Below are 12,187 nucleotides of genomic sequence, written 5' to 3'. Positions count from 1 at the left end.
GTGAGGGTCGAAGGTTATCATAAGGATGGATTGGTTAGGTAAATTGGGGTCATGATTGACTGTGAGCACCAACTAGGGAGAGTTTGAACCCTAAGTGGGGGAGAACTGGTTATTCATGGCGAGGGAACTCTGCATGGGCCGGCTCTCAGTTCAACTGCGAGGGCCAGAAGATATCTTCAACAGGGCTCTTCTGGTCTTTTGGCTTATGTGGCGAATACTTGAGTTGGGGGCACGACGACGTTGAGTAAAGTGCCCATTGTTTGGGATTTCTTGATGTGTTTACTGAGGATTTTCCTGGAGTACCTCCCGAGAGGCTGGTTGAGTTTCATATTGATTTAGTTCCTGGTGCGGCCCCGATAGCCAAAGCACCATATCGATTGGCACCGCCGGAGATGCAGGAGTTGTCTATGCAGCTTCGGGAGCTATTAAACAAAGGGTTTATTAGACCAAGTAGTTCACCATGGGGAGCATCGATCCCGTTCGTGAAGAAGAAGGACAGTTCCCACAGGATGTGCATTGATTACCAGGAGTTGAATAAGCTAATTGTGAAGAACCATTACCCACTCCCAAGGATTGATGATCTTTTTTGACCAGCTTCAAGGTGCATCTAGTTCTCCAAGATTGATTTGCAGTCAGGTTACCATCAGATGAGGGTCAGAGACGAGGATGTGCAGAAGACGGCCTTCAGGACTTGTTATGGTCATTACGAGATTGTGGTGATGCCATTCGGTCTCACCAACTCACCAGTAGCGTTCATGGATCTCATGAACCGGGTATGCAGACCGATGCTGGATCAGTCTGTGATCATGTTTATTGATGATATCCTGGTCTACTCCAAGACCAAGGACTAAGGTAGTGCTCAAGACCACTGAGTTGACACAAAAGATGCATGACTGGTTGTGAATCATGCAAAGTCGACAGAAGAGTTATGCAGACTGTCGTCGATCGGACCTTGAGTTCTAGGTAGGGTATTTTGTGATTCTGAAGGTGTTACTTTGGAAAGGTGTCATTCGGTTTCGGAAGCGAGGCAAGCTAGGCCTACAGTTTATCGATCCCTTCAGGATTATCACTCGGGTGGGCAAGGTTGCATACCGGCTGAATTTGCCTGATAAGCTCATTCAGATCCACAACATTTTCCATGTCTCTCGGTTACGAAAGTGTTTGGCCAATGATTTTGCGGTGATTCCTTTGGAAGACATTCAGGTCGATAAGCACCTGAACTATGTAGAAAGACCGATTGTAATTCTCAACAGAAAGACAAAGACTCTACGCAACAAAGTGGTAAACCCGGTGAAGGTGGAATGGTAGCATCGAAAGGGTTTTGAGTGGACATGGGAGCCCGAGGATGAGATGATGGAGCATTAACTGCAGTTTTTTGCAGTAGCAGCTTTGAGGAAGAAGTGTGATTCAAGTGGGGGGTTGTAACACTCGTCTTTCCAAGTATTTTCAATTATGGATTAAAGTTTAAATAATTGAATTTTTGTCCTTGAGTGGGGCATACCCTATGGGTACGCTGGCCGTAGTTCATTAAAAGGTATGGTGGACTCCTTTGAGTACGCATGGCGTACATAAGAGGTATGCAGGGCGTACTCACACATATCCCAAACCCTAATTTTTAGGGTTTGGACCCTATGTAAAGGACCTTAAGTCCTTGAGACCTCCCTTACCTTCAGTCTCCACTCCCTCATTCTATCATTTCAAAACCCTAACCCTTGAGAGCTTGTTTTGGACCTTTAGAGTATTCTTTGTGCATTTTGGAAGAAGAAGGAGTTCATTATTAGTGATTGGTGGGCTTGGAGCTTGTAAATCCAGAGTTTTCTTTTCATTTGTCAACTTCTAGAGGTATAAATCTCACACCTTTATGGTTTTATGGTTTAGATCTAGGCTAGGGTTTAGTTTTGCATAACTTTTGGTCCCTTGGTTTGGTTCTTGTCAGTAAAAGCTACTCCAAGGCTCAAGTTTGTCACTTTATGTTGTTTTTGAGGATCTTGTGTCATAAAAATGAAGTCTTCGTTACTATTTCTCACTCATGCAAGAGTTTGAGGTTATTAAAGAGTGTTATGGACTTAGGTTTTGGTTTTGGGCTCCATTAAGCCATGAAAAAGAATTAAATTTGACGACTTTATCAATTAAGACCTTCCCAAGATTAAGATATGTGATTTGGACATTTAGTCTTTAGGTATTAAGAGCTTAAAAGGTGGTTTTGGACAACAGAGGGTTACACATGGCGTAACCTCTGAGTATACAGGGCATAACGGGTTTTTCCCGGTACCCTTTCTGTGGACACTCAATACGTAGGGCATAAGGAAGGAGTATGCATGCCGTACTCCCAGAAGTCTACTTGTGCCATTTTTGGGCCTTGGGCCATGTTTAGTTGGGTCTAGTTTGTAAATGGTAGAATGGTCTTTTACCCTTAGTGAGAGAGAATATGATTTGGACCTAGATTATGGGTTATTACCCTAATTATTAATTAGGGTAGGCTTTGGATGTGTTTAGTGTTAGGAGCCCTTATAGCAGCAAGCACGTGTGTGATTTGGTTATCTTCAGTTTGAGGTGAGTCTTCTCACTGTACGTGTGGGTCGAAGGCACTAATGTTGGCCCACTGGATTGTGTATGTAGAATGCTAGTTATCTTTGTGACTCTTGCATGTTTATATGATTGGGTTGAGATAAACCCCAGGGTTGGGCCCATTATTGCATGATAAGGTTGAAATAAACCTAGGGTTGGGCCCATGAGTATATGATAGTTTGAAAGAAACCCTAGGGTTGGGCCCATTATTGTATGTTTGGTTGAAATATACCACAGGGTTGGGCCCAACTTTATGTATCCTATGTGGTACTTTGGGGAACTCACTATGTTTTGTACTTACAGTTTACCTTTATGGTTTCAGGTACTTTCGGTACGAAAGGAAAGGGTTCGGTGTGATGGCATAGCATCCCCTCATGATTCCACACTCATGATTATTTGTACTATGGTGATTTGATATTTTGTATCATGGTTGACTTTGATATATCTGGTGTATGGAACTAATGGTTTTTAAAACGAAAATTTTTTGTAGGTTTCATTTATTGACTAATTTAATTTCATCCTATAAGGCAAGAAATTAATGGAAAAAAAATATTTTTTGACAACTTAATACATGCATGAAAGTAAGTTAGAGTACAAAAGAGACGATGTTATAATAACTGACTAATGTTAATATTTTTAAAAAGCTCAACAAAAGTTATATATTAGATAAAACATATCTCACAAAGCAGATGCATGCCACTTGTTTGTTTCTTCAGTCAGTGATGTAATATGGCCTTATGTCAGAGTCTACTATGGATAACTGCTGATAGTGAGATCCAAATAGAAAACAACCCATGTATACATAAACAATCACTACACTTAATCTATAAAAAAAAAAAAAAAAAAAAAAAAAACTTTTTGTAAACTTAAATCAGAAGGGTTTTTTTGAGAAAGTAAAAACAAATGGATTTTTCATTTCATACTATAAGGTGGTAAAAATCTCGCTTAAAGATCTGTTTGATGTACCTTGTCGGGATAGAGTCTTTGAAGCTCCATTTGATATTTTTCTTTGAGAAAAGATTGTTTTTGTCTACTATGAGGATATGCAAGTAATCGTCATATTTAGATCAACCTACATGTAAGAATACAAAAGTAAGAAAAAACTTGTTTATCTCGATTACCAACCCACTAAAAAGAAAACAGTTCGCACTAATTAACAATCCAAAAAAAATCATTTTGATGTAAAAAATACTCAATTTCAAGTTATGAAGCAAAAGAAGAAAAAAAAAACTCCATGGGTAAGCAATTAATACAGCATGTGTAATGTGTATTTAGAATTAAATTGATTAGCTATCCCTGTTTACATATCTTTTAAAATTTCAAATTGAAGATCAATGATTATATAATTTATATCTTTGATCCTTTCCGAATACACCATAGTGTGGTCTACTGCATACATAAAAAATTGGAAGTTAGTTATATAAAAGAAAGAAAACTTATGCAAATGCTCATCTCACTTATATCCTCCCTTCCCTTGTTCACCACTGGGATCAAATCAAAGCTAGGGCCTAGGGGCATGTCTATTAATATATTTATATAATTAAAAAGAAAAAAATATTAAAATACATATTTGATTTTATATAATTTCTGCACAACTACATATTGAGATCTATCCAAACTACATATTGAGATCTATCCAGCTGCTGAAAATATTTATGTGGTTTTTAGATAAAAAAGAAGAAATACGATTTGGTTCAAGAATTTTATCAAGCACTTGGTGTGCATCATCAAACTTTCAACTTTCATCATATAGTATCGTAAACAAAACAATACCTCACTTCATCTATCCTCTTCAATGTTCTAAAAAGCTCGTCATGGCGTGTCATGGCTCCAACGTTTGTACTTTCCGCCAAGCTTTGACAAAATGCCGCCTTAAGTCACATGTATATAAAAATGAATAATAATATAAAATATATATAAAACTATTAATTATATGTACAGAATTGCCCCATTAAGTCACAATTTACAAACGACGTGGCTCGCCACGACTCTATAAAGCTTAAGGCTTCACATTGCTACCAAGTCACGTCTTACATTATTTAGAACCTTGATCCTCTTACACCTTTATTAGAGCAAAGTCAAGAAAAGAATGTAAATTGCAAAAATTGCACATACCCAAGCCAATTCCATTGGAAGGTTTAAAAAAAAAAAAAAAAAAAAAAAAAAAAAAAAATCTTACCAAGAGCTGGCCATAAGTTGCCATCGATAATCGATTATAGGTAGTTTTCCATGAATTCAAAAAACACATAGAAATATAGATTATGTTCTGAGAGAAGTTGTATATGGTGAACGACCATAATCCCCAACAATCGAAAACGAAAAACATCACAAACGAAGACATGACAATAAACCACAAACGCAAATGCACAGAAGAACAACAAAAGAAAAAAAAAGCAGGGAAAAAAACACATGCCCAGAGAGCACCACCGAAGAAAGCAAGAGAAAAACAATTTCCACAGACAAGAGAAAATCATCAACCGGAAAAGAGCAGGAGAACTGGAGAAGACCATGTGCGCAATAGGTCACCATTTCACTAACATTGTAACGCCCCGACTCTCAGGTGATAATCTTATGGCTTTGATTTTCATAAGTTGCAAGGTCTACTCGACGAGTTGGATGCCCTGACTCGTCGAGTAGAAGCGGTTTGGGCCGCGTGTTTAAGTGACCTACTCGCCTAGTCCAAGATAGGACTTGACGAGTAGGAGCTGGAGGATGAAACCCTAATTTTTGGGGTTTGACACCCTATTTAAAGGATCATAAACCTCCTTTAGCCCCCTTACAGCCTCTTGAGAGTCCAGCAAACCCTAATCCGTGTGTGTGCTTCATTCTTGTGTGTTTTAAGCTTTGGAAGGTGGATCTTTGTAAGAAGAGCTTGGAGAGCAAGAGGCTAGAAGCAAGGAACGTGTGGGGATCTGAAATCTACCTCAGTTAGCATCTTTTGGAAGGTATCAAGTCGTTACCTTGACCTCATTTCATTCTAGATCTCATTTGGTTAAAGATTAGGGCTTTTCTAGCATAATAAGAAGCTATTCTTGGTTATGAGCTAAGATCTGAAGTTGTAACTTCAGATCTGAACTCTCTTTGGTCTCTAAGCCCATAAAGCTTTCAGCTTTAGCAAGTATGAGCCTCTCCTTAAGTGTAAAACTCCATTGCAAGCTTGGTTTTGGCATTATGAGCTTTGCATGCACGTAAAGTTTGCAACTTTACGTGATAAACATGCCTTGGGAAGCTGGATCTGCAATATGGGACCTTAAAATGGCTTAAAAAGCATCTGAATGGATAATGGACTGAATGGACTCGGCGAGTTGCATGGTCAACTCGGCGAGTCCGATGAAGATTGTCGTGCAAGGACTTTTGCATGGACTCGGCGAGTTAGAGGGGTGACTCGGCGAGTCAACTTGGGTTTTCCCGACATTTGGACACGCTTGAACTCGGCGAGTTGCAGGGAAACTCGACGAGTCAGTGGGAGGTTTTCACGACTACTCGAGTTCTGGAAGGACTCGACGAGTCGGGTCAACATGGATCGTTGGCCTTGATCGTAGAGTTGACTTTGGCCAAGGGTTGTCTATTTGACTTCTGGGGCATTTTGGGAAATTGGAAATTTATGAGTATGGTTCTATGGTGAATATAGGTGGTGGAGTTTGTGGCGGTGATCCGAGAGTTTGAGCTTATCTTTCGAGTCGGCAGTTGCGAGGTGAGTTATCCTCACTATATCAATAGGGTCTAAGGCACCAAGGCCGGCCCTTTATGGATTTGTATCCTGATTATGGCATGATATGTTTATTGATTACATCCTGGTAGTTAGGATGGTGATATGCTTATGCTTAGTGACCTGGTTAGGTCGGTGTCCTGTTATAGGATGAGGCTATGTTAGTGACCGGTTAGGTCTGTATCCCGATTATTGGGATGTTGCTATGACTAGTGATCTGTTAGATCAGATTGACTGTTATATGATATGAGCTAGCGTATAATATTTATGTGCACATGATTGTTTGGTTGGGGGTTGGGTTGAGGCGGTCCTGCTTTGTGCTGTAGGTCAACATACCCGGCGAGCGGTCCGGATAGGCTGTAGGCCCTGCGAGGCGGTCCAGTCATGCCGAAGGCTCGGGAGCGGTCCAGATAGGTTGTAGGCCCCGCGAGGCGGTCCAGCCAGGATGAAGGCTCATTATGCATACTGTAGACTCAGAGAGTGGACCAGGTGGACTGAAGGCCCCGTGCGGGCGGACCAGTCACATTGTAGACTCGAGATGCATGGCTGTTCTGTTTACTTATATGTTATATGTTATGGTTATATCAGTATGACGTTGGTATTTCGGGAGTAACTCACTAAGCCTTCAAGACCTTACAGTTTCAGTTTATTGTTTCAGGTTCAACGGATGACCGCGAGAAGGCGAAGGCGTGACCGTACACTTCCTCGATTGATGATTTTGATTTCTGAGAACTCTGATGTTTAAACTATTTTGAAAACAAATTGTAATAACTGAATGGTTTTAAACGATTTAAAAAGTTTAAATTGGCTCGAATTTTATGGATGTTACAAACACTTTTCGATTACCCAAGCAGCTCCACCGACCCACCCTCATCTTCCTTCCGATCACCCATAGATCCGTTGAAAAAACCAGCCAGAAATAACAAAACGGTAAAAAAAACGGTCCGGTAAAAAAATAAAGAAGTCGATAACCACATAAAAAGTCAGCCGAAAAACTTACTAGCTCCACTGTTCGTAAGAGCAATGTGTTTTTATTGTATATATAATTGGAGATTTGAATTTATGTTTTTTTTTAAAAAAAACTGTATGCGGAATTTTAATTATTTTTAAAAAAAAAAAATCATCTTTTATCAACAAACAATCCAAAGATGAAACATATGTAATTCGAATTTAAATCACTTTATTTCGGAATATTTTGTAGCCGGTTATCACCACTATACCATTTTAGTGATGCAAGATTTAAGTTCAAAAATACTTTTACGTTTGGACATGGTTTGTTAGGAGTTTAAAATTTAGATCGTTTATTAATTTTAACCACCTTCATTAAATCGTGGGTTTGTTTTATCCTTGATTAACGTATGAATTGGGATTGTAATAACTAGTATTAAATACTTAGGTTGTGTTTGGCGCGCCACAGCTAGCTGATAAGCTAGCTTATTTTTCGAGCTTTTTTATGTTGTCGTGTTTGGTAAGCCAAAAAGTAACTTATAAGCTAGCTTTTTGAAAAACTACTTAGACTAGCTTTTTAGAAGCTTTTTTTAAATTTCCAAATACACCCCTTAATTAATTATAGAAACACATACTCCTACATGTCCTTTTATGTAATTTTATATATTTCAGCTAGTTTTTCAGTTAGTTTTACCAAACGTTATTTTTTATCAGCTAGCTTTTCAGCTATCAACTAGCTTTTTATTTAACAGCTAGCTTTTCAGCTATCAGTTAGCTTTTCAGCTAACAGTTTGCTTTTCAGCTAGTACGCCAAAGAAATTTCTCATTTACCATCTCTTAATTAATTCCTACGTCTCATTCGTAACCACCATCTTTATTAAAGTAAGTAAAATAAATATCTACAAAGTTAGCTTTAGACAAAAACATTTCTAAAGAACAACCGGACTAGCTAGTTTTGATGTTACTGGGCCAAATAAATTAACCAATTTTATTCTACTGGGCCGAATTTATGTCATATGACTATGGACTTTTTCTGGCTTCTACAATTAGAGGTGGACAAACCGGTTTGGTTCGAGTCGGTATGGTCAAATCCGGTTATTAAAGCGGTTAGAAAAAACCACCAATTTTGGGCTTTTGTTCAATTTGTATTGCATTTTGGTAATGTTTTCTTTACCTCATTATCCACAAATGTAAATTGGTAATTTTTTGTAATGTTTGCATTTCACAATTTTAAGTTTTTAACAGGAGGATACATGTGTGTGTGTGTTGAAGGCTTGAAGTATTGAAGCATGAGGCATGGTTTGGAGCAATTTTCAAGTTTTTTTCTTCTTTCTTTCATTAAGGTCCTGCATATCATTAAGCCTATCTTCCTTTGATGTTAGCTCAAGTTGCAAGCCGCTCAATTTAGAAGTCAAACTCTCTATGATTGATTCATTAGTTGCTACAGTCTCATCAAAATTCTTGATTAGATTATCTGAAAAATATATACATATATACTGAGATGGAAACAAGTAGAAATCTCTAGTTTGTTCCATATACACACTTTGGTTAATGTAGGAATCAAGGATCAATGATGAACCTCATAAAGCTGAACCCGATCGGCTAAAAGTTGTAAGATTTGAGTTAGTTGATCACTTAAGGTCTTTGCAGAAAAGAATATTCCAAACCCGTTCCACAATCTGGAACCAATACCTAATATAACAACCGGTTTAGTCATGGGTCATCGATTCTACATTTCAATTCATGGCCTCCTTATAAGTTGTTGTAAAACAAAATACAGTATAATCATAATTGTGTAAAACAAAATAAACTATATATATATATAGTTGTTCCTTCTTAGGTTACACAAAAGATATGACATTTGATGAAGCATGCAAATTAAAAATGTATCCGACTTGAAACTTGATGTAGAATAATGTGGTGAGTTTATCTAGATTGTAAAGTGAAGAAAAAAGCGGGACACCTGGTAAGGTAGTACTTGCATCCACGATGAACGTATTTCCAGTGACGTACTTGGATGAATCATGGATCAAATACCTTACTAGACTAGTCAACCCTGGATCAGTAGTCCCAAATGTTCCTAAAGGGACAATCTTTTCAACCACTTGATTCAGCCACTTCTTCCTCAGTAAACTTTCTGTGATTTCAGACCTAAAAATCCCCGGATTAATCGAGTTCACCATGATGTTGTACATACCCATTTCCATAGCCATTTAATACATAAATATCATCATATGTAATATATCTATAAAAGTTGAATTAAAGGATAAGTACCTTGGTCAATGTGACGACACCTGCCTTTGAAGACACATAAGCCAGACCTCCAGGTAATTCTCCACGAGGAAGACCAGAAATTGAGGAGATATTGATGATTGATCCTCCATGTTTATGTTCATGTTTATGTTTAGCATCACACATATATCTACCCACGTACTTAGCTACCAACCATGTTCCTGTCAAGTTTGTTCTCATGGTGCTGTTCCATGCTTCTTCAGACAACTCCGGCCAGTGGAGACAGCATGTTTCCTGAAAATAATCATAATCATGAAAGCTCTATTTGAACTAACATATTCAGTCAATATAGGATAAACTTATCAAGATTAGAAACCAAACTAGTTTATTCAATCATGGCCTCTTGAATCGTTTAAATCTTTGTTATTACGCACCTCTAACCCCAGCGTTGTTAATCAAACAATCAATGCGCCCAAATGCGTTCCATGCTTTTTTGACAGAGGCTTCTATATCACGGGACCTTCAGCAGCGACGTCAAGTTCCACGGCCACTGCTCGAACGTCATCGATGAGGTCTTTTCCGTTGATCTCATCGCATGCAGAGAGATATCAGCCGATCTAGCCGGCGTGCTGCCGCGATCACTTTGCAACCGGCGTTCGCCAGATCTACACAGAAGCTCCGGCCGATTCCAGATGACGCTCCGGTCACCAACACTACCTTTCCCGTTAGATCGTCCCATTCGGAAGACACCGTTTCCGTTTGACTTGTATCAGCCATGGGTTTTGATCACATGAAATGTAAGTCTGTGATTTGTCAGTGATGTGTATGTATTGCCGATGGGCATGTATCATGTTCAAAAAGAAGGGAAAGGGGGGATTGGGGAAAGAAACTGTGCATGGTGACGAAGCTGGAATTAAACAATAAATCCGGGAATCAAATATTTATATAATATAACAAATTTCCTTTTTCTAAGAAACCTCACTTCAAAATATTAGTGATTTTATAATGTTTAGGTAAAAATGCATATGAACAAAAACCATTAATTAAAAATTTTAACTTCAAATAACAATCATTAATTATCTAGAAATTAACCAGTGATTTTTTTGAAGACCATGCCATTTATGTAGTCTTAATTAGGCATGTTAGTTGCAAAAAACATGAAAGAAACACCTCTAGTATCTTTATTTTCAAAATTTTCCAATGACATCGTCAGTAGTTTCCAAATGTTCAAAAATGAATCTAGATGGAAGCTTTCACTTCATACATACTTATAAAGCTAGCATTTTTCCTTAAACCTCATGCATATGAAACCCCCACAAAAATTTGCAAACACCTCATGCATTTGAAACCTCCTATTTTAATGAATACCACTCAAAAGTCTCTTAATAATGATTAACAATTCAAAGGTTTTATAACTTATATAATATATTTAATAAACAATTAATGGATACTCTACTATAAAAAGGTCAATCTTTTTTAGTAGACACACAAATACAAATCACATACAAAATTCACAAAGAAAACAAGTTTAAAGTTTTTTGTGTTGGTTTGAGGGTTTTGAACAATTTTTCGAGCCATGTTATTATGTTGAAGTTTTTAATTTGTAAGTTTGTTATATACTAATTCTTTTTTGTATTTTCTTGATTTAAGTATTCTTTTAAGAATATCATTGTATGTTGTGGTTGAAATTTTAATGTAAATTAGATTAGATTCATGTTATCGATCATATGTTATGGAAGGTGGTGTATATAATATTTAATTAACTATTGTATACATGTTTGTATGTTCATGTTGCTTCAAAACAATAATTAATTAAAAATCATGGATATGTCATATTATCCATATTATTCATGTAAGCCTTTTTTAAAATGCAAATTATCAATCTTATCACTTTATATTTTAGTATATGTTTAACATTTTAATTATAATAATAAGTGTTTTTTAAAAGTTTCTTTCACTTATTAATAATAACAAGTGGTTTTAAAATTAATAAGCAATAATTATAAATAATAAAATCAAATTACATGGATATGTCATATTATCCATGCAAGTCTTTTTTGAAATGCAAATTGTCTATCTTATCACTTTATTATTTAGTGTATGTTTCACATTTTAATAATAATATTAAGTGTTTCTTAAAAGTCTTCTTTAACATATTATTAATAATAAGTGGCTTAAAATTAATGAATAACAATTTTAAATGATAATAACATCAAATTATAAATTACATTTAGCTATAAATAAATTGTATTTTAAATGAACATCATTATTGAAATTAGAAAATGATCGCGTAAGTAAAAATATAATCAATCAATAATAATAATTGTTAAAAATAATACTAAATAGATAATTATATTTAATTCTATTAATGAGGAATGTGAGTTGATGTCAATGGATATTATTGTTCAAAATAATTGAGATTATATATATATATATATATATATATATATATATATATATATATATATATATATATATATAAATTAGTGTAAAAATATTATCTCAAAGTTAATGTCAATAACATAATCATTTTAAACATATATTTTTTAATATTTTAACAATATATTTTTAATCTTCGCTGCGCAACGCGCGGGAATTCGTCTAGTTGTGCAATAATGGCATGAATACTCAAATCTCCACTTTTTTATTTAGATGATTGTCACCATATCCTCATTGGTTTATTTGTGTAAAATGGCCGATAATTTATGAACATTGGTTGGTAGAATAACA

General features: G+C 36.3%; 1 pseudogene across 1 annotated transcript; it reads right to left on the bottom strand.

Moving 5' to 3' along the window:
- Positions 1-9,062: 9,062 nt before the first annotated feature.
- On the bottom strand, positions 9,063-10,353 carry LOC145132201 (uncharacterized; annotated as a pseudogene). The gene is made up of 3 exons (XR_013717895.1): positions 9,892-10,353; positions 9,498-9,751; positions 9,063-9,439 (listed from the first exon to the last, which is right to left on the bottom strand). The product of XR_013717895.1 is annotated as an uncharacterized LOC145132201 (transcript).
- Positions 10,354-12,187: the final 1,834 nt, after the last annotated feature.

The sequence above is a fragment of the Lactuca virosa genome, chromosome 8 (genome assembly GCF_052849685.1).
Source record: "Lactuca virosa cultivar CGN04683 chromosome 8, Lactuca_virosa_CGN04683_v6, whole genome shotgun sequence".
Lineage (NCBI taxonomy): Eukaryota > Viridiplantae > Streptophyta > Magnoliopsida > Asterales > Asteraceae > Lactuca > Lactuca virosa.
The sequence above is the reverse complement of the archived record's forward strand: the minus strand, read 5'-3'. Positions and strand labels throughout refer to the sequence as shown.